Here is an 18,014-nt window from a genome sequence, read left to right as displayed (position 1 = left end):
AATCCATTTGCAGCCCGCGTGGCGTGTGACTGCGTACCTCTGGTTTTGGTGCCTCCGTAGCTCCCACTCAGTCTCACTGCGCTTCTTTCTTTTCCTCCAGTTGTAGATCTCCCACTGGGCCAACTTCCCCATGGTTCTGAGTGGCGGTTGTTTACTTCATAGTTGATAGTTTCAATGATGCTGTGAGAGAGCAGCACACACAGGTCCGCTCCCTACGCCGCCATCTTGGTTCTCCCATCCGCTTCTTCTTCCCAGCACTGTCCTTCGCACTTACTTTCTTCAGATCCATGTTTGAAAAAACGAAGTTTTGCAAAATAACTGCAAGCACAAATGCGAGCACAACACTGATGCTTCAACTAAGAGCTAACCGCTTAAAGTGAACGAGTGAGACACGCGATGCTGGGCTGATGTTGTGGCGTTCACTGTGACGTTTGCTGAGCCAACTAGCGGTGGGGTATCTGAAGCTGGCTCGTAACCCGAATTTTAGCTCGCAACTCAAAGCAAACAATCAGCCGAGAGATGGCTCATATCTCGAAAAACTCGTTAGTCGGGACACTCGTAAGTCAAGGCCCCACTGTATACATATATAATTCTATGAAGCTAATACTGATTAAACACAGCACAAAGGGATTAATTCACACTACTGAAAAAAAAAACATAATAGGACCCTACTTGCATATGTAACCACAGGAATTGTACATTAAAAAAAAAAGCTAAATGTCTTCGCTGAAGCTTTGCATCTCTCTGTAAAAATGACGATTTGGTTTAGTGAAGACACTGAATGATTCGATGTCCATGACTGCGTGCCAAGGTTGACCCATGCCCAGGGATACCTGCTCAATAAGGTTATGCACTGGATCCACATCCTGGTCGACCAGTTCACCTGGGTCAAAATCAATGCTTTCTTCAGTGACTTCAAGTACTTTTAGATTAGAGCCACGAAGACGAGCAATGGCAATGAGGTCGTGTGCCCACACTGTGTAACCATGAATTGCCAGAAGAGAAAGCTTTGTGCATCTCCACGCTAACAACACCAATGGATCTTCGTTTCGGTTATCACTAAGATCTGGAAAACCAGACATGTCAAGCACATCATTCATTAATATAAAATGAGTGAGGAACTTGTCATATTGCCTAGATATAAGATCAACAATAGCTCCCGAAACACCAGTGATGTAGCTGTCAAAATGAATCCTCTCTAGTGGTATACTAGGTTTCAGAATATTTAACATATCTTCACTCATAATATCAAAAGCCATGATATAGACCCGGAGGCTGGGGCTCCTTCGTGACAAGGCTTTCCAATGCTCATCATCTGGCATGTTGTCCAGAGACTTGTACATCACAGAAACATGGTGGACCAGGAGAGACAGTCGCTGCAAAGGCACATGGTTGCTATCGCTTAAGACTCTTGCCATCTCAGCTGTAAAGTCGCAGAAATCCAGGGCAAGTGAGCGCAGATTCGCAAATCGCTCTAGTTCCACTCTAGTGATAAGGGTGCTGTTACCAGGAATATTGTCCAGTAAACTCAGGTGCTCCATGGTGTTGGCAATAGAGTTTGAGAGAGATGGCAGTGATGTTGGGGTTACTATTTCCAGCATAAACCCACAGGACAGCCATTTCAATCGCCTACTATTACTCAGTATTTCTTCAAACAGCTGCTGAATTTGCTTGATTTTTTTGCCATCAGGGTCCACCTTGCTGAGGTATGTATTTGACAAATTTCCTTGCTGTTGTGGAACGCTTATATCTCCAAAAAGGCTAAACTTCTGGAGGTTCCTGTTGTTCCGGACGCTGACCAGCACGCACAGCACCAGCTCCAAGTAGGTGCGCAGCTCTTCCAACCAAGGGGTAGAGAGCTGCAAGGCCTTGACTTCTTCCCCGCCGCCGGTCCCGGGGTTCGCGCTGCCTCCGCTCAGGTAATCCGCGGAGGCGAACTCAACGCGCAGCTCCCGCACGAACCAGCCGCACTTGCGCATGAGGAACTCGAGCCGAGGCTGCTCCGCCCGGGAGACCGGGAGGCAGACGCGGAGCTGGGGCCAGAGGGCCGGGTGGAAGAGGCACTCGCGCCAGCGCGAGCAGGAGGCCGAGGCCCGCAGCCGGTCGGCCGCCGGCAGGAAGGAGAAGATGTGCACGATCAGCTCGCTGGGCAGTGCCTCGGCCCCCGCCGCCTGCCCGCACAGAGCCATCTGGCTGCGAACCAAGTCCAGCTCAAGTGGCAGAGAGGAGGAAAGGCCCCTGCGGGGGTGGCCCTGGAGAACCAGCCGCTAGCCTCTCAACCTTGACTCACAGCCTCGGAGGCCTGCAGGCTCAGTTACTTCAAAACCATCGTCTGGCCTATTTCTGCCGGGGTCCAGCCACAGCGGTCCAGGGGTTCCCAAAGGTGAGGATGGAGTCGGCGAAAAATGAAGGACACAGAGACAGAGTTCAGATCATCAGCATAGCCAGGTTCTCTAGCCAGGTTCTCCAGCCAGGTTCTGTCTTTATTCTCTTGTTACATCTGTATTTATACCAGTTCATTTTAATCCTATCCATTCTATTGAAAGGTTAGGGCGTTTCATAGGTCTATTTTTGAATGTGTATTTTATTTAATCTTTTCATTAAGAAGATTAAATGAGAAGTAGATATTATTATTACCCTTATTTTATAGATGATAAATGGGAGGTACAGAGCTGTTAAAGTAGCTTATCCTCAGCCACACTAGTGAATGGTAAAGCCAAGATTTGAATCTATTCTCTTGATCAGAAAGGCTGTGCTCTTAGCCAGTATTCAACAGAGAATGGGATTAACAGTAAAACATTTGCTCACCTAATTTTTCCCCCAACCTACACCACTCCCTCTTAAGATATTTTCTGCTAAAGCCGCTTGTTATAAGAAATGATAAAATTTATCTTTTAGGGAATAATCCATAGTTCCAATAGAGCTTTTGGAGTAATCCACAGAAAAAGTTCTGTTCAAAGGAGAACTTCAAAAGGACTGATAAAAGCAATTAAGAATAATAGAATCATTTATTCACTTACTTCTGAAGGTTTATTTCACTGTAATTTATTTTCTACTTTATTTTATATTTATTAGGACCTAGTAACTAGTAAAAAAAAAAAGTCGAGACTTTTGTTTGCTGGAAAGGGAGTCTCAGAACAATGAAATAAACTATTTAAAAAGTAACCTCAGGCACCTGAATGCTAAGTGATATGTTTATTCATATCCTTATAGATATTAAATGCATACTTTCTATTTTCATGATCTAAACAGAGATAATAAATCAACATTTCCACATAATTTTTGAAACATAAATGCTTTCCTGCCTGAGAATATGGCTTGTGTATTGACAGTGTATGTACAGAGTAGGATATTTTCAGCTGCAGATAACAGAAGATCCCAACTCAAATTGGCTTAAAGAATAAAGACAAGTATCATTTCTCATAGCTGGAAGTTCAAAGGAAGGCAAAGCCCAGGCCTGGCTCAATCAGCAGCTTAATCAAGTCATCACGGACTCCATGTTTTTTCATTCTTCCACTCTGCTGTCCCCAGTTTTGGTTGGATCCAAGACCACCTGCTGGATGGCTTTGGTAGTCCCACGTGTGACCCCCAAAAATGACAACATCCAGAGAAATGACAGAAGCTGTCTCTTCTCTTATCTCTTTTATTAGAAGCAATAAAACCTTTCTCATAAAACTCCCAGCACACTTTCATCAATCCCTGTTGGACTCTGGTCACATGACTAAAGCAATTGATGGGGAGTCAACCACCATGATCACCCAAACAGATACCAGTCGTTTTCCAGACTGCATTTCTGAAATAAAGGCCATATGTATGTCCAGATATCAAACTTTTACTAGCTTTGGAAATCAAAATCTTAAAAAAGGATAAAAACCTGAAATTTTATAAAGGTGGGCCTCTGTTTTTTTCTGACTGACAATGAATTGTCTCTATCACCATGGACCACAAGTACCGCCTGCCCAGGATCAGTATTTCCATGTAAGAATTCCTCCCCTGCATTTCTCAAGAAAATTTATGTTTTCCAAATCCTGAATACCAAGAAAAGTCATCCAAGAAATTGGGAAAATGGGGAAAGTATTATAGTTCTTCTGTGAGAGTGAAAGATTAACAATGAACATAAAGACATTATTATTTTTTTTTTAATTTTTATTTATTTATTTTTTTATTTTTCGCTTAAAGTATTACAAAGGGTATTACATAAGTGTCCTTTTTCCCCCCCACCCTTGACAAACCCCTACCCTCCCTTACCCCCCAGTGTCTTATGTCCATTAGTTATGCTTATATGCATGCATACAAGTCCTTCGGTTGATCTCTTACTCCCCTCCCTCCTGCCCCCCAACTCTCTCTGGCCTTCCCACTGCAGTTTGACAATCAGTTTGAGGCAGCTCTGCCTCTGTATCTATTATTGTTCAAAAGTTTGTAATGGTCTTTATTATCCATGAATGAGTGAGATCATGTGGTATTTTTCCTTCATTGACTGGCTTGTTTCACTTAGCATAATGCTCTCCAGTTCCATCCATGATGTTGCAAATGGTAGGAGTTCCTTCTTTTTAACAGTAGCATAGTATTCCATCGTGTAGATGTACCACTGTTTCCTAATCCATTCATCTACTGATGGGCACTTAGGCTGTTTCCAGATCTTAGCTATGGTGAATCGTGCTGCTATGAACATCTGGGTGCATATATCCTTTCTGATTGGTGTTTCTGGTTTCTTGGGATATATTCCTAGAAGTGGGATCACAGGGTCAAATGGGAGTTCCATTTCCAGTTTTTTGAGGAAATTTCATACTGCCTTCCATAGTGGCTGCACCAGTCTGCATTCCCACCAGCAGTGCACAAGTGTTCCTTTTTCTCCACATCCTCTCCAGCACTTGTCGTTTGTTGATTTGTTGATGATGGCCATTCTGACAGGTGTGAGATGGTACCTCATTGTTGTTTTGATTTGCATCTCTCGGATGATTAGTGACTTTGGGCATGTTTTCATATGTCTCTTGGCTTTCTGAATGTCCTCTCATAAAGACATTATTAGCAGAAGGCATCCACTGATGTCAAGTCAAAAGCAAGACCTGGAAGCACTGACAGGTGGAGCTGAAGGTGAAGGCTGACATTTCTGGGGATGAGGACAGGAACATGCAAGAGAGAGGTGATCACAGTCTCACTGGTCAGTCTTGCTGGTGGCTGTTCCCTTGTTATAAATGTGTGTTCCTGGGCCTTTCTGCTGCTAACGATGAGCCACTGCTGCCCCAAATACAATAAATATTAATGTTTTCATGTATAGTATGAATTAACACAAAATCTGTGAATGGTACATACCACTACTAGGAGATTTAGATGCTACGTTTCAATGACCACTCAATGATGTTCATGACAATTTTCAGTATTTGACTACTTGCTGTAAGATACTACCAAAATATAAATGCCTTATTAATATCATCAAGAACAAATATTTTACAAAGGTTGCCAAACTTAATATTTCTTATTTATTGAATAAAAAGTTTAGCTATTCATAATAGTGAATAAAGAGTATGAAGAATGTCGGAAATTATTTTTATTTCTTAAAATAACTTTTGATTTTGGTAATTCCTGAGAATTCCTAGGAATTTCAAGTTTTTATCTCCAGTTCCCAAAGATTAATGTTTCTTGGAAATCCAGAAATAGTACTTGGCCTCTTAGGCCCTTAAGAATTTTTGTTGAAAGGAAGAAAAATGGAGGTGTTGGTGAGTATCCAGAACACTGGATCTTCTTGTAATGCAAGCAGGTGGTAAGAAGGAAAGAACTAGATGTAAAGTCAAATATGTTTGTGGCTGTAGAAATAAGCCAGACAGAGAAAGACAAATACTGGGTGGTATCACATCTAAGTGGAATCTAAAGAAAAGTCAAACTCATAGAAAGAAAGAATAGAAAAGTGGTTGCCAAAGGCTCGGGGGTTGGGGACAGTAAGGGAGAAGTTACAAAGGGTACAAACTTCCAGCTATTGGACGAAGAAGGGTCTAATGTAAAACAAGGTGACTATCTATAATAATAAAATCATAATATGCTAATTAGACCAGAAGTCCTTCTGGATGACCTTCTGGACAAAGCTGGGGCTGCAAGGGAAGCCCAGATCCTGAGTGCCTGCCTGCAGCCAGAGGGAAGCCCGGATCCCGGGTGCCTGCCAACAACTGGAGGGAAGCCCGGGTCCTGGGTCCTGGGTACCAGAGGGAAGCCTAGGTCCCAGGTGCCAGAGGGAAGTGGTGCCAGCAGTTGGGGGAAGGAAGGCCTACTCTTGCACAAATTTTGTGCATCGGGCATCTAGTAGTTGATAATACTGTATTGTATACCTGACATTTGTTAAGAGAGTAGAACTTAAATGTTCTCACCAAAATAAATCTATATATATATAAAAGCCTAAGCAACTGAACGATCAGTTGGTATGACACACACTAACCACCAGGGGGCAGACCCCTGGTGGTCAGCGTGCTCCCACAGAAGAAGCACCACTCAGCTGACCGGCAGGCACCAGATACAGGGCTCACAGCTGGCTGCCACAGCAGAGCAGCAGTGAGCCTACCAAGTGGTGGCGGTGGCAGGTGCAGCAGGGCTGGTATGAGCAGGAGTGACAGGTGCCATTGGACTGCCAGTTTTGGCCCAATCCCTGAGGCTGTGCTGAGGGACCCCATCGGTGCATGAATCCGTGCACTGGGCCTCTAGTATACTAGTATACAAAAAGTGAGGTGGCTCATATACATATCCTATATAATAAAAGGCCAGCGACCATAACAGCATAACGATTAGAACGACTGATCAACCAGTCGCTATGAGGTGCATTGACCACCTCTCGGTCCCTCTCCCCAGTTCACAGGCTCCGATAGATTGCCAGATGGGAACTGGGGAACCGGGGTGGGTGTTGGCGGTGGGGCAGGACTGGGGACTGGTGAACAGGCAGAAGATGGCCCTGATCTCAGGGTAGGCCTAGGGACCCAACCTGCGCACGATTTTGTGTGCTGGGCCTCTAGTATATATATATATATATATATATATATATATATATATATATATGAAATCACTATGACTGTACACTTCAAATATCTTATAATTTTATTTGTCAACTATTCCTCAACAAAGCTGAAAAATGCTTATTCAATAATAAAACTGCTTCCTTTCTCTTCTAAAAAAAATTCTGTATCTGTGGGCAGCAAGTTTTGATGTTTCCGTGGAACAGCCTTTGTTCTCTAAAGCAGTAAAGGTAGCGGTCATTTGTTGAGAGGGAGAGTGGCCAGCAGAGGGTTTTCAGAGACTGGTAAGGGTTTACAGTTGCCCTTGGAGGGGATGAAAGAGTCATCTTGAGGATACCTAGCAGGCTTGTGGACCTTTTGAACTCTTAGCTGAAGTCCTGAGCACTCAATAAAGTAAAGAGAGGAAGCTCCTGACAGGCAGTACCCCACGACCTTAGATTTTCTGTGTGGACACAGGGTGCCCACATGCAGACACATAAGCACACACATGCACACACTCTCAGCACAAACCCAGAGCAATACAGGAACTAACAAACTGCTATGAAATGTTCCCTTGGCCCGTGGCGAGAACTGTCACAGAACGGGAGGTCAGCGTTCCCCATAAACACCAGGAAAGAGACACTGCAAACAGCATGCAATTGGAATAGGGAGAGGAAGTACTTTAGCAAATATGGCAATCGGATCTAGCAGTAGTACTAGAAATGACTGCTCTTGCTCATCCTGAACTCACCCTACATTTTACCTCCCATAAAACCATGCCTGTAAGCTTTTGGAAGAATCCAAATGTGGCTCCTTCATCAGTAAACTGGGTCATGTGCCCTGGTTTCCAGCCTCAGCTGTGCCACTAGTTGAGTAAGTGACACTGGGCTTCTCTGGCTCCAGTTTGCTGCATGCAGGATGTTCTAGTGAAGGTCCTTGGGGTGGAGGCATTGCTCTAGGCACATTTGGTGCTAGATTGGCTTTCTGTTGCAAGGAACAGAGACCCACACAGGTCATCTCTAGTGATGAGGGTTGTAGTAGGAACACAGGAGCAACGAGGGAGGCAAGAATCCCAGGTGAACCCAGGCACAGCCATACAACCTGACCCTGTGGAACCTGGCACAGAGTTCTGCACTTTGAAGGGCCACCCAGAGTCTAAGAAGCTGGGTGGGTAAACTGTCCACCTGTTTGACCGCTTCCCTTAATTAGTCTCTCTCTCTCTCTCCCTCCTCTCCTCTCCTTAGATGACTGCTTGCTTTTGCCCCTCATGGACCATACAGACAAAGTTCATTTGGCTCAGCTAATCACCCATCTATCCAATTTGGACTAACTTTTTGGGCTAAATGACTGCATAGCACAGCTGCTCAGCCTATAGATATGCTGCCCTTGGGTCCGGTGCTCACCTCAATCCTCTCAGCTGTGACAGAATGTAGCTACCCTGTGCTAAGGGTGCTCCCTCACAGAGTCTGTGAGAGGGCAGGCATCCCATTGCCCAGGGGTTACTCATCCGGCTGGCCACTTAATCTCCCCCAGCCCCATCCTCCACCTCCTGATAACATTGCATTGTTGCCTGTGGGTGCTGGGCTCAGAGTGGGCTGGTTCGCTTACCCCATGTAGTTTTCTCAACAATTCTCCAAGTTAGATGTCTCTTATTTATAGAAATAAAACTGAGACCCAGTAAGTCAAGGTCACCTGGTAATGAGCAGCAGAATCAGCATGAACACATAGGCCTACATAACTCTAAGACCTATCTCCTTTCCATTCTGTTACCCTTATTTCCCCCTGCAATCTTTACAATCAATTTCTTCTTTAGACCCTGCATCCTAAAGAATACAGTCATTTGTTCAAGACAAGGCCAACCAGGGCAGGACGCTGACAGTAACAAACCATGTCCACTCCCTTCCCCAGATGCAAGGTTCTCCTTCCAGGAGAGCCAGATCCCACACCCAGAGCTGCCGCCCAGCGACCACACCGCACTTGCACTCAGCTCCTTCCCTGAGGCGGCAGAGTACAGTCTGGAGATAAATTAAAACAGGCCAATTATGCGCTGAGTATAGTTTAAATGATATCAGAAAAATTGCCTATAAATAAAATTGGATAGCAGCCCTGGCAAACCAGCGCAAGTAATTATATAAACATTATGGTGGTAATTATTTTTCATAAAACTTGGTTACATCCCATCTCCAATGAATCTACCCATAATAATCCTATAGTATTTATTCATCATACATAAAACCAGGAGTCATTACCAAGTGTGCTATGAATATGCACTGAGTTTTGTGCCTTCTCCAAAGACCTTGAACAGTGTCTATGGTTCATTCGGCCCATTGGCAAGCAGCCAGGCCTCACAGGTGACTCTTTGGCTGAGGTCTGGGGGTGGTGGCATGGGATAGTGTCAACCTTTCAACACTTCTGGGCTTTGTTAAGAAACTGGTAGTGTCAGGGAGGACACACTAATTAGGTGGTGGCAGAGAGTGCGAAGACTGAGAGTTGGACAAAGTGAGTAGCTTCCTCTCACTTCCCCTGGCCTTCCAAGCCAGGTTTCCCTGCTCAGGGACTGAAGGAGATACACAGCAGTAGTTCCCTTGCTGGGAGAGCATTGGACTGGGGCCTGGGCGTCCCACCCCCAGCCTGGTCCATTAGCATGCTGGTGGCCTTGGCAATCCTCATCTCTTTTTAGGGCATTTGGTTCCTGATCTATAAAGGTGAGGATTACACCATTTTACTTTTGTATTAATTTGGTTCAACAAATCATCCTCCAGTGCATTTTCTGCACCAGGAACTGTGTTTAGTGAAATGGACACACAGTGTTTGAGACACTCCTTGCCTTCTTGATGCTTCCAGACCAGTGGGGAATACATTGAACAAGTAATAACAACAGGTATGCTAATTTTTATGATGGAGAAATTGAGATTATTTAACAGGGAATCTCATACAGGTTGTTGGGGCAGCGGTGGTGTTAGGGAAGGCTTCCTAGAGGCAGTGTCACTTATGCTAAAGGATATACCTGAAGGAAAAGGAGGGGAGAGGAAAGGTGCTGATGGCTGAGTGTGGGAGGGAGGCTTCACCCAGAGCCTGGCATTACTCGAGGGCAGGAATCGTGTCTTGGCTTCTTCATTTGCTCTTGTTGGAACCTGGTGTACCCAGTCTAGGCCCCACGGCCTGCTTTTGGTAGAGCAACATGTGCTGGCCTCCAGATCAGTGCTCTGCCCAGAAGCGAGGGTCAGATGAGGTCCCAGAGGCAACAGGAGTCGGAGACCTAAGAGCTACTGACCACATGAGAAAGAGTAATTGTTTCTGTCATGTTTCCTCTTTCCCCCCTCCAAATGGCAACCCCTGGGCCTTTTGCTCCTGGGACAGCTGCCCAGCCACTTCATTTTCTGCTTGGATGTAATTTCAGAGCGTGGACTTTACACTCTTGTGCTTCCCTTCTCCATCTGTGCCTGAGTTGGCAACTCAAAGGAGCGGTCCTCCCTCCTGCCGGGAAGCCAGAAAGGGGCCTTCTCTGTAGGAAGTCCAGCTGCTCCTCCCGGGTCAAAGCAGGACTGGAGAGCTCTTCCTTCCCCCACATCAGAACCCTCCCAGAGCTGCCAGGGAAACACACCCATGCAAGAGGGGAGGGCAGGAGCATCCATTTCCATAGTAATTATTTAGCATCAGTTAAACAGGTCGACAGGTCCCAAACACAGGCACATTGTATTGACTCCCTAAACATATGGAGGCTCTGCTCTCTCAGTTCAAGTGTGAGTTAGCGCTGTCAGCTGTGCCTAGGGATCTTGAAGTCGTTTCCACTTAGATTTGAATGCTCATTATTTCAGAGGAAGTTCCCTGATCTTTCGGTCTTATTCCGAATCAGTCCCTTAGGGAACAGAACATTATTCGAGACTGGATCCAGGGAGAGTCTGTTTTCCCCCCACATAACACACAGACTCTAGACAGTGTAGCTGTGGTTGCCCTCACACCACCCCATTTCCCTATCTCTTCACCACTCTGTGAGTTACAGTGACCCTACCAACTCAAGAAAATAATCACACAGCTATATCCCTAAATAGCTCTTCCCATTTAATTGTCTTAATTACAGGATTGTTACAGGCTCAGATATAACAACAAAAGGAAATATATTGAAACAAGAGCAGAATAATTGAAGGTAGTGGAGGATTAGATAATTATGATTGAAAACCTACATCAATGGAACCAAATACAATGTGTATGGAGCAAGATAGTAATAGAGTTCAGCTTATATAATAAAAGGCATGCAAAATGGTCAGGGAGATAAATGCCACTTGAAAAGGAGTCACCAAAGTGTTCAGGGTTTGATTTGTTGACTTTCAGAAGATAGAGCACACAGATTGCCGGCTGTCTCATCAAAACTATGGAGAATACCTGCTTCTTCTTTTACTCGGTGGCAGCAACTTGAGAATGGACCATGGCTTTTATCTGGACTTTTCAAACCAAGATAAGAATTAGAGTTAGTTTGAAGTCTCAACTTTAAGAAAGTGATAGCAAAGCTATTCTGCACAGGAAGAGAGATTATATCCAGGCACCTTCTCCTCAGGACCCATGTCAGGACAACATCCCATGCCCACCCATTGGCATGTCAATGGCAAAGAGATTGTGCTCTGGAGCCAGTCACATGGAAAGAAGATAGACACATAGCAAAACCCTCCATCTCCAGCCTCTCCACCAAACAGAGCTTAGACCTCTGGGAAGAGATGTGGGAAGAAAAGGGATGGGATGAAGGGCTGAGAGGGACCAGGCATGTTGCTATCAATCTTAGAATGTCAAAGGGTGTGCTCCAAGCATTCACAGATTCTTAATATGCAGTAGACATAAAACTCCTTTGTGATCTCTCAGAGTAACAAAAAATGGCTTCTTAGATCTTCTCCGGGCCACCATACCTTAAGATATAGGGAGTAAACTTGCACAAAGACAGTTCTCTCACTTTGTTGCTTACCTTATTATTTTCTTTTCTTTTTTAAAAAAAATATATTTTATTGATTTTTTTTTTTTTTTTACAGAGAGGAAGGGAGAAGGATAGAGAGTTAGAAACATCGATGAGAGAGAAACATCAACCAGCTGCCTCCTGCACACTCCCTACTGGGGATATGCCTATAACCAGGGTACATGCCCTTGACCAGAATCGAACCTGGGACCCTTCAGTCCATAGGCTGACGTTCTATCCACTGAGCCAAACCGGTTAGGGCATACCTTATTATTTTCTTAATGGGTCTTTCAAAGAGCAAAAGTCTGTAATTTTGAAGAAGTCCAATTCTTCAAATTTCTTTTTCTCTCATGAAATTTGCTTTCTTGGTTTTAAAAATTCTTTGCCCTCTCCCAAGCTTGCAAAAATTTTCTCCTAGAAATCTAACATTGTGAAGTTTTATGTTTAGGTCTATGATCCATCCAATTATTTCACTTTTTTCCATAAAGATATCCATTTAATCAAATACTACATTTTTCTTTCCCCAATGAACTACCTTGGCTCCTTTGTAGAATATCAAGTGGTTGTGTATGTGTGATTCTATTTCTGAATTCTCTATTTTTCCCCCTTGATTTCCATGTCTATCTTTTCACTGATATGACACATTACTATAGATTTATAGTTAGTTTTAAAATTGGATAGTGCAAAAGGTCCTCCATTTTTTTCTTTAAAAAATTGATTTGGTTTTTTAATATCCTTTGTATTTCCAAATAAATTCTAGAATCAGCTTGCCAATTTGTGCTTTTAAAAAAATCCACTAGAATTTTCATTGAGATAGTGAGAAATCTGTAAATCATTTGGAGGAGAATTGCCATCTTAACAATGAGTCTTCCAATTCTTAAACAAGATATATCTCTCCATTTATTTAAATCCTTAGTTTCTCTCATCAATTTTAATTTTCAGTGTATTGGTCTTAGACATGCTTTTTATATAAACTAGAGGCCCGGTGCACAAAATCTCCTGCATGGGGAGGGGGGGTCTCCTCAGCCCAGCCTGTACCCTTTCCAATCTGGGACCCATCAGGGGATGTCCGACTGCCGGTTTAGGCCGGACCCCGGGGATCGGGCCTAAACCAGCAGTCAGACATCCCTCTCACAATCCTGGACCACTGGCTCCTAATCGCTCACCTGCCTGCCTGCCTGGTTGCCCCTAACTCCCCCTCCCCCCCCCCTGCTGGCCTGGTCGCCCCTAACTTCCCCCCAACCAGCCTGGTCTCCTCCAACTACACCCTCCACCACCAGCCTGGTTGCCCCCAACTGCCCCCACCCCCTGCTGGCCTGGTCGCCTCTTACTGCTCCCCCTGCCAGCCTGATTGCTCCCAACTGCCCCCCTCTGCTGGCCTGGTTGACCCCAACTGCCTCCCCTGTGGGCCTGGTTGCCCCCAAATGCCCCCCCTGCTGGCCTGGTCACCCCACACAGCCTGCTGTTCAGTCATTTGGTTATCCCTCACTAACCCCCCTGCCAGCCTGGTCATAGGCAGCCATCTTATGAGGGTGTGAGGGTTAATTTTCATATCACCTCTTTATTATATAGGATACCTAAGTGATTTATTTGGGGGGAGACACTATCAAAATCTCCTACGTTTCCCCTATTATTAATATATTTCATTAGAGTTATCTATTTTACCCTTTAATTTGTCAATTTTTTTCTTCATATATTTTGAAGCTCTGTTATGAGATGCATGCATATTTATGATTGTTATATTTTCCTGTGGTATTGTCCTTTTTATCATTATAAAGTGCTTATTTATTTATGGTAAGACTCTATATCTTAAAGTTTATTTTGTCTGATATTAATATAACCACTCCAACTTTCCATGCTCTCCATATGTGTTATTTTTTCTAGCATTTTATATTCAATCTATCAGTGCCATTATATTTAAAGCTTGTCTCTACTAGACATAATATAATTGAGTCTTTTAAAAAGATCCTTTTGATAATCTCTGCCTCTTAATGGAATATTTTGTTCATTTATTTTCAATGTCATTATTGATATGCTTGAATTTAGGTCTAGTATTTTGTTCTTTTATTCCTGTTTCTGTCATCTGATCTTCAATCTTCTATTCTTCCTTTTCTGACTTTTTTTGGGGACAGTTGAATAATCTCTAGAATTTCATTTTTATTGGCTTTTTAGCTATATACTCTTTGCATTGTTTTTAAGTGGTTACTCTACATATTTCAATATGCATCCTTAGCTTTTCACAGTCTACTTAGAGCTAATATTATACCACTTTACTCAAAATGTATGAACCTTCAAACTCCATACTCATTTTAACTCCCATCTTTTATGTTATTGTTCTGACCAATATTACACTTACATATTCTGTAAACCCCACTATACAAATGCTATAACCTTTGCTTTAAACTTTAAGATGGCCCTGGCTGGTATGGCTCAGTTGATTGGCCATTGTCCTGTGCCCAAAAAGGTTCTCAATCAGGGCACATGCTTGGGTTGCGGGCTCCATCCTCAGTGGGGGTGCATGCAGGAGATGATTGATGTTCTGCTCTCACATTGATGTTTCTCTCTCTCTCTCTCCCCCTCTCCCTTCTTCTCTCTCTAAAAATCAATAAAAATATTTTTTAAAAGAAACTTTAAGATATATTTTAAAGAAACTAAGAGGAAAAATATAGTTTTAAACATATATACCTACATAGTTACCACGTCTGGCACTCTTTATATCTCCTGAAGATCTGATCTTCTATCAGGTACTATTTTCCTTTAGCCCTGAGAACTTTATTTAATATTGCTTGAAGTGAAGATCTGCTGCTGATGAATTATTCTAGTTTTCCATTATCTGAACATAAGTTTAATTTTTCTTTATTCCTGAAGATTTTTTTTTTTTACTGAACATATAATTCTGGGTTGACAGTTTTTTCATTTAGCATTTTACTTTTTATTTTATTTCAGAACAGTTTTTTTATTTAAAAAAAATTGCAAAGATAGTACAGAGTTCCCATATACACCACACCCAGCTTCCCCTATTACTAACATCTTTCATTAATATTTTATAGTTGTTACAATTAGTGACTAAGTTTTTCTGGAGGATATTATGGAGAATTGATATAACTTAATCTTTAAATATTTGGTGGAATTCACCAATACAATTATATGGCCGTGATGCCTACTTTTTAGGAAGGTTATTAGATTTTTATTCAATTTTCTTAAGAGATAAAGGCCTATTCAGATGATCTATTACCTTGTGTGAGTTTGATAGTTTGTATCTTTCAAGGTATCAGTCAATTTCCTCTAAGTTATTAAATTTGTGGGCATAGAGCTGTTCATAGTATTCCTTTATTATTCTTTAATGTCCATGGGATCAGTAGATGAGCCTCTTTTTATTTCTGATATCGGTGATTTGTGACTTTTCTCTTTTTCTCTTGGTTAGTTGTCCTAGAGATTTATCAATTTTATTGATCCTTTTTAAAAAAGATTTCATTGACTTTCTATATTAATTTTGTTTTCAATTTTACTGATTTCTGCTCTAATTTTTCTTATTTCTTTTCTTCTACTTGTTTTAGGCTTAAATTGCTCTTCTTTCTCTGGTTTCCTAAAATAGAAGCTTACATTATTGATTTTAAATCTTTTTTCTTTTCTAATATATACATTCAATGCTATAAATTTCTCTGTAAGGACTGCTTTCACTGCATCCCACAAATTTTGATAAATTGTATTGTAATTTTCTTTTAGTTAAAAATATTTCTCTGTGGACTTCGTTGACCCATGTGCTATACAGGATTATATTGTTTAATCTCTAAATATTTAGATATTTTTTCAACTATCTTTCTGGTATTGATCTTTAGTTTAATTCTATTGTGGTATGAGAATACACTATATATGATTTCTATACTCTTAAGTTTGTTAAGGTGTGTTTTATGGCCCAGGATGTGATCTTTCTTCATCAATGTTCCATGTAAACTTGGGAAAAATGTATATTCTGCTGCTTTAGGGTGGAGTGTTTTAGAAATGTCAATAAGATCAAGTTGATTGATAATGCCATTCAGGTCAACTACATCCTTACTGATTTTCTGTCCGCTTGATTTATTAATTCTTGAAAGAGTTGTGTTGAAGTCTCTAACTATATTATGGAGTTTGTCTATTTCTTCTTAATATTAGTTTTTCACTCACATATTTTGATGTTCTGTTATGAGATACATATAAATTCAAGATTGTTATGTCTTCTCAGAGAGCTGATCCCTTAAAAAGTATATAATGTGCCTCTTTACCACTGAAAGTTTCCTGTATCCTGAAGTGTTTTTTTAAAATTAATAAAGTCATTCCAGCTTTCTTTTGTTTAGTGTTAGCATGACATATCTTTGTCCATACCTTTGTGCTTAATATATCTGAGTCTTTATATTTAAAGTGGGTTTCTTCATAGTTTGACAATCTGTCAATTGGTCTTGTAATTTGTATATTTAGATCATCACATTTGAAGCAATTATTGATATAGTTGGATTAACATCTACCATATTTATAATTATTTTCTGTTCCTTATATTCGCTCTTTGTTTCATTTTTAAAGCTCCTTTTCCTTCCTTTTCTTGTTGTAAATAAGCATTTTATATGATTTCAATTTATCTCCTTTCTTAGCATATACAATATACTTCTTTATTAAAATTTTAGTGGTTGCCTTTGAATTTGTAAAATGTATTTTTACACTAATCTAAGTATGTCTTTAAATAACACCATACCACTTTACTTGTGGTGTAGGTATCTTAGAGTATTCTCAGTTCTTCCCTCCCATCTCTTACACATTGCTGGCATTCATTTCGCTTACCTATAAGCTGTATTCACCCAATAAATCATTACTATTATTACTTAAACCAATAGGTATATTTTATATCAATTAAGAATAAGAAAAATTAAAGATTTTATTTTACCTTTATTTATTTCTTCTCCAATACTCTTCCTATCTTCGTGTAGTAGAAAATCACTTTAAAAAGGAAGGCTCACCCTGTGTCATTCCTTTCCTCTAAATGTCAACTCCCCTCCAGTTTTTGTCAGCTCCTAAGTGCCTTCATCTTTTTAAAAATATTTTCTTCAGAGTTTATAGTTGTTGCCTTCAGGAGGATTGGTCTAATACAAGCTCTTCCATTACTGTAAGTGAAACTCCTTGTGTAGAGCTATTACATTTATTTTCACGAAAGGTATTGATTCATAATTTTTCTTTCTTGACCACTTTTGTCAATCAAAATTTGTTGACTTCATAAGAAGAGTTTAACCATCATTTTCAAATATAGATTTAACTTCCTTTTCTTAAGTAAATTTCCTTATATGTGTCCTCATTCAATTATCCATTCCCTCAATATTGATTCAGATTCTACCAGATGCTACCACAGACTAAGCATTGGAAATTCAAAAATGAATAAATTCTACTCCCTACTCCTAAGGAGCTCCAAGCCTAGTGGCAGTGACACAATCATATCTCACATTTATATAAAGCAAAGTTTTGTCACACATGCCATCATGCTCAATCCCCACTAAAACCTTGTGAAATTCGTACAGCAGGTATGACAGTCCTTGAATAACAGATTTGCTGGCCTCCCCAGTGTTGTTTGGTAACCTTTCTTCATCATTAAATCTGTGTTTCACTGCTGCTGCTGACCTGGAGCATACTGCATAGAGTTGCCCATGTGAGAAGCAGCTGAAATAGAGATTAACAGTTGGAGCTCATATTTGATTGATTAATCTGTTTACAGTGACCTAAGATGCTGAGAAAATATTTTCATATAGAAGGTCCTAAAGACCTATCATTGAACTTTGTTTTCAGTTGCTTTTAAGGATAAGTGGTACAACAGATCTTACTGCTAGTGGCCAAACACTTCACGGTCCCCATCCTGCACTGCTCCTCTCTGCAGGAGGATTATACCTCCCTCCCCTACTGATGACAGGCATGGTCACATGATTAACTCTGGCCAATGAAAAGCTCTCACACCCAGGATATGGTTGGCCTTGTCTCTTTTCCTTCTTTCACAGGAAAAGGCTTTATAATCAGCCTAGGTCATGGGGTGAACATAGGTGAAGCAGGGTCATAGCAAGCCTTTTGACGTATAACATAAGAAA

General features: G+C 41.5%; 1 pseudogene; it reads right to left on the bottom strand.

Moving 5' to 3' along the window:
- Positions 1–713: 713 nt before the first annotated feature.
- Positions 714–2,329, bottom strand: LOC139002650 (F-box only protein 33 pseudogene; annotated as a pseudogene).
- Positions 2,330–18,014: the final 15,685 nt, after the last annotated feature.

Source organism: Myotis yumanensis, unplaced genomic scaffold (genome assembly GCF_028538775.1).
Source record: "Myotis yumanensis isolate MYYU_CA2020_CCGP unplaced genomic scaffold, mMyoYum1.0.hap1 SCAF_2, whole genome shotgun sequence".
Classification (NCBI taxonomy): domain Eukaryota; kingdom Metazoa; phylum Chordata; class Mammalia; order Chiroptera; family Vespertilionidae; genus Myotis; species Myotis yumanensis.
This window is presented reverse-complemented; position numbering and strand designations above follow the sequence as displayed.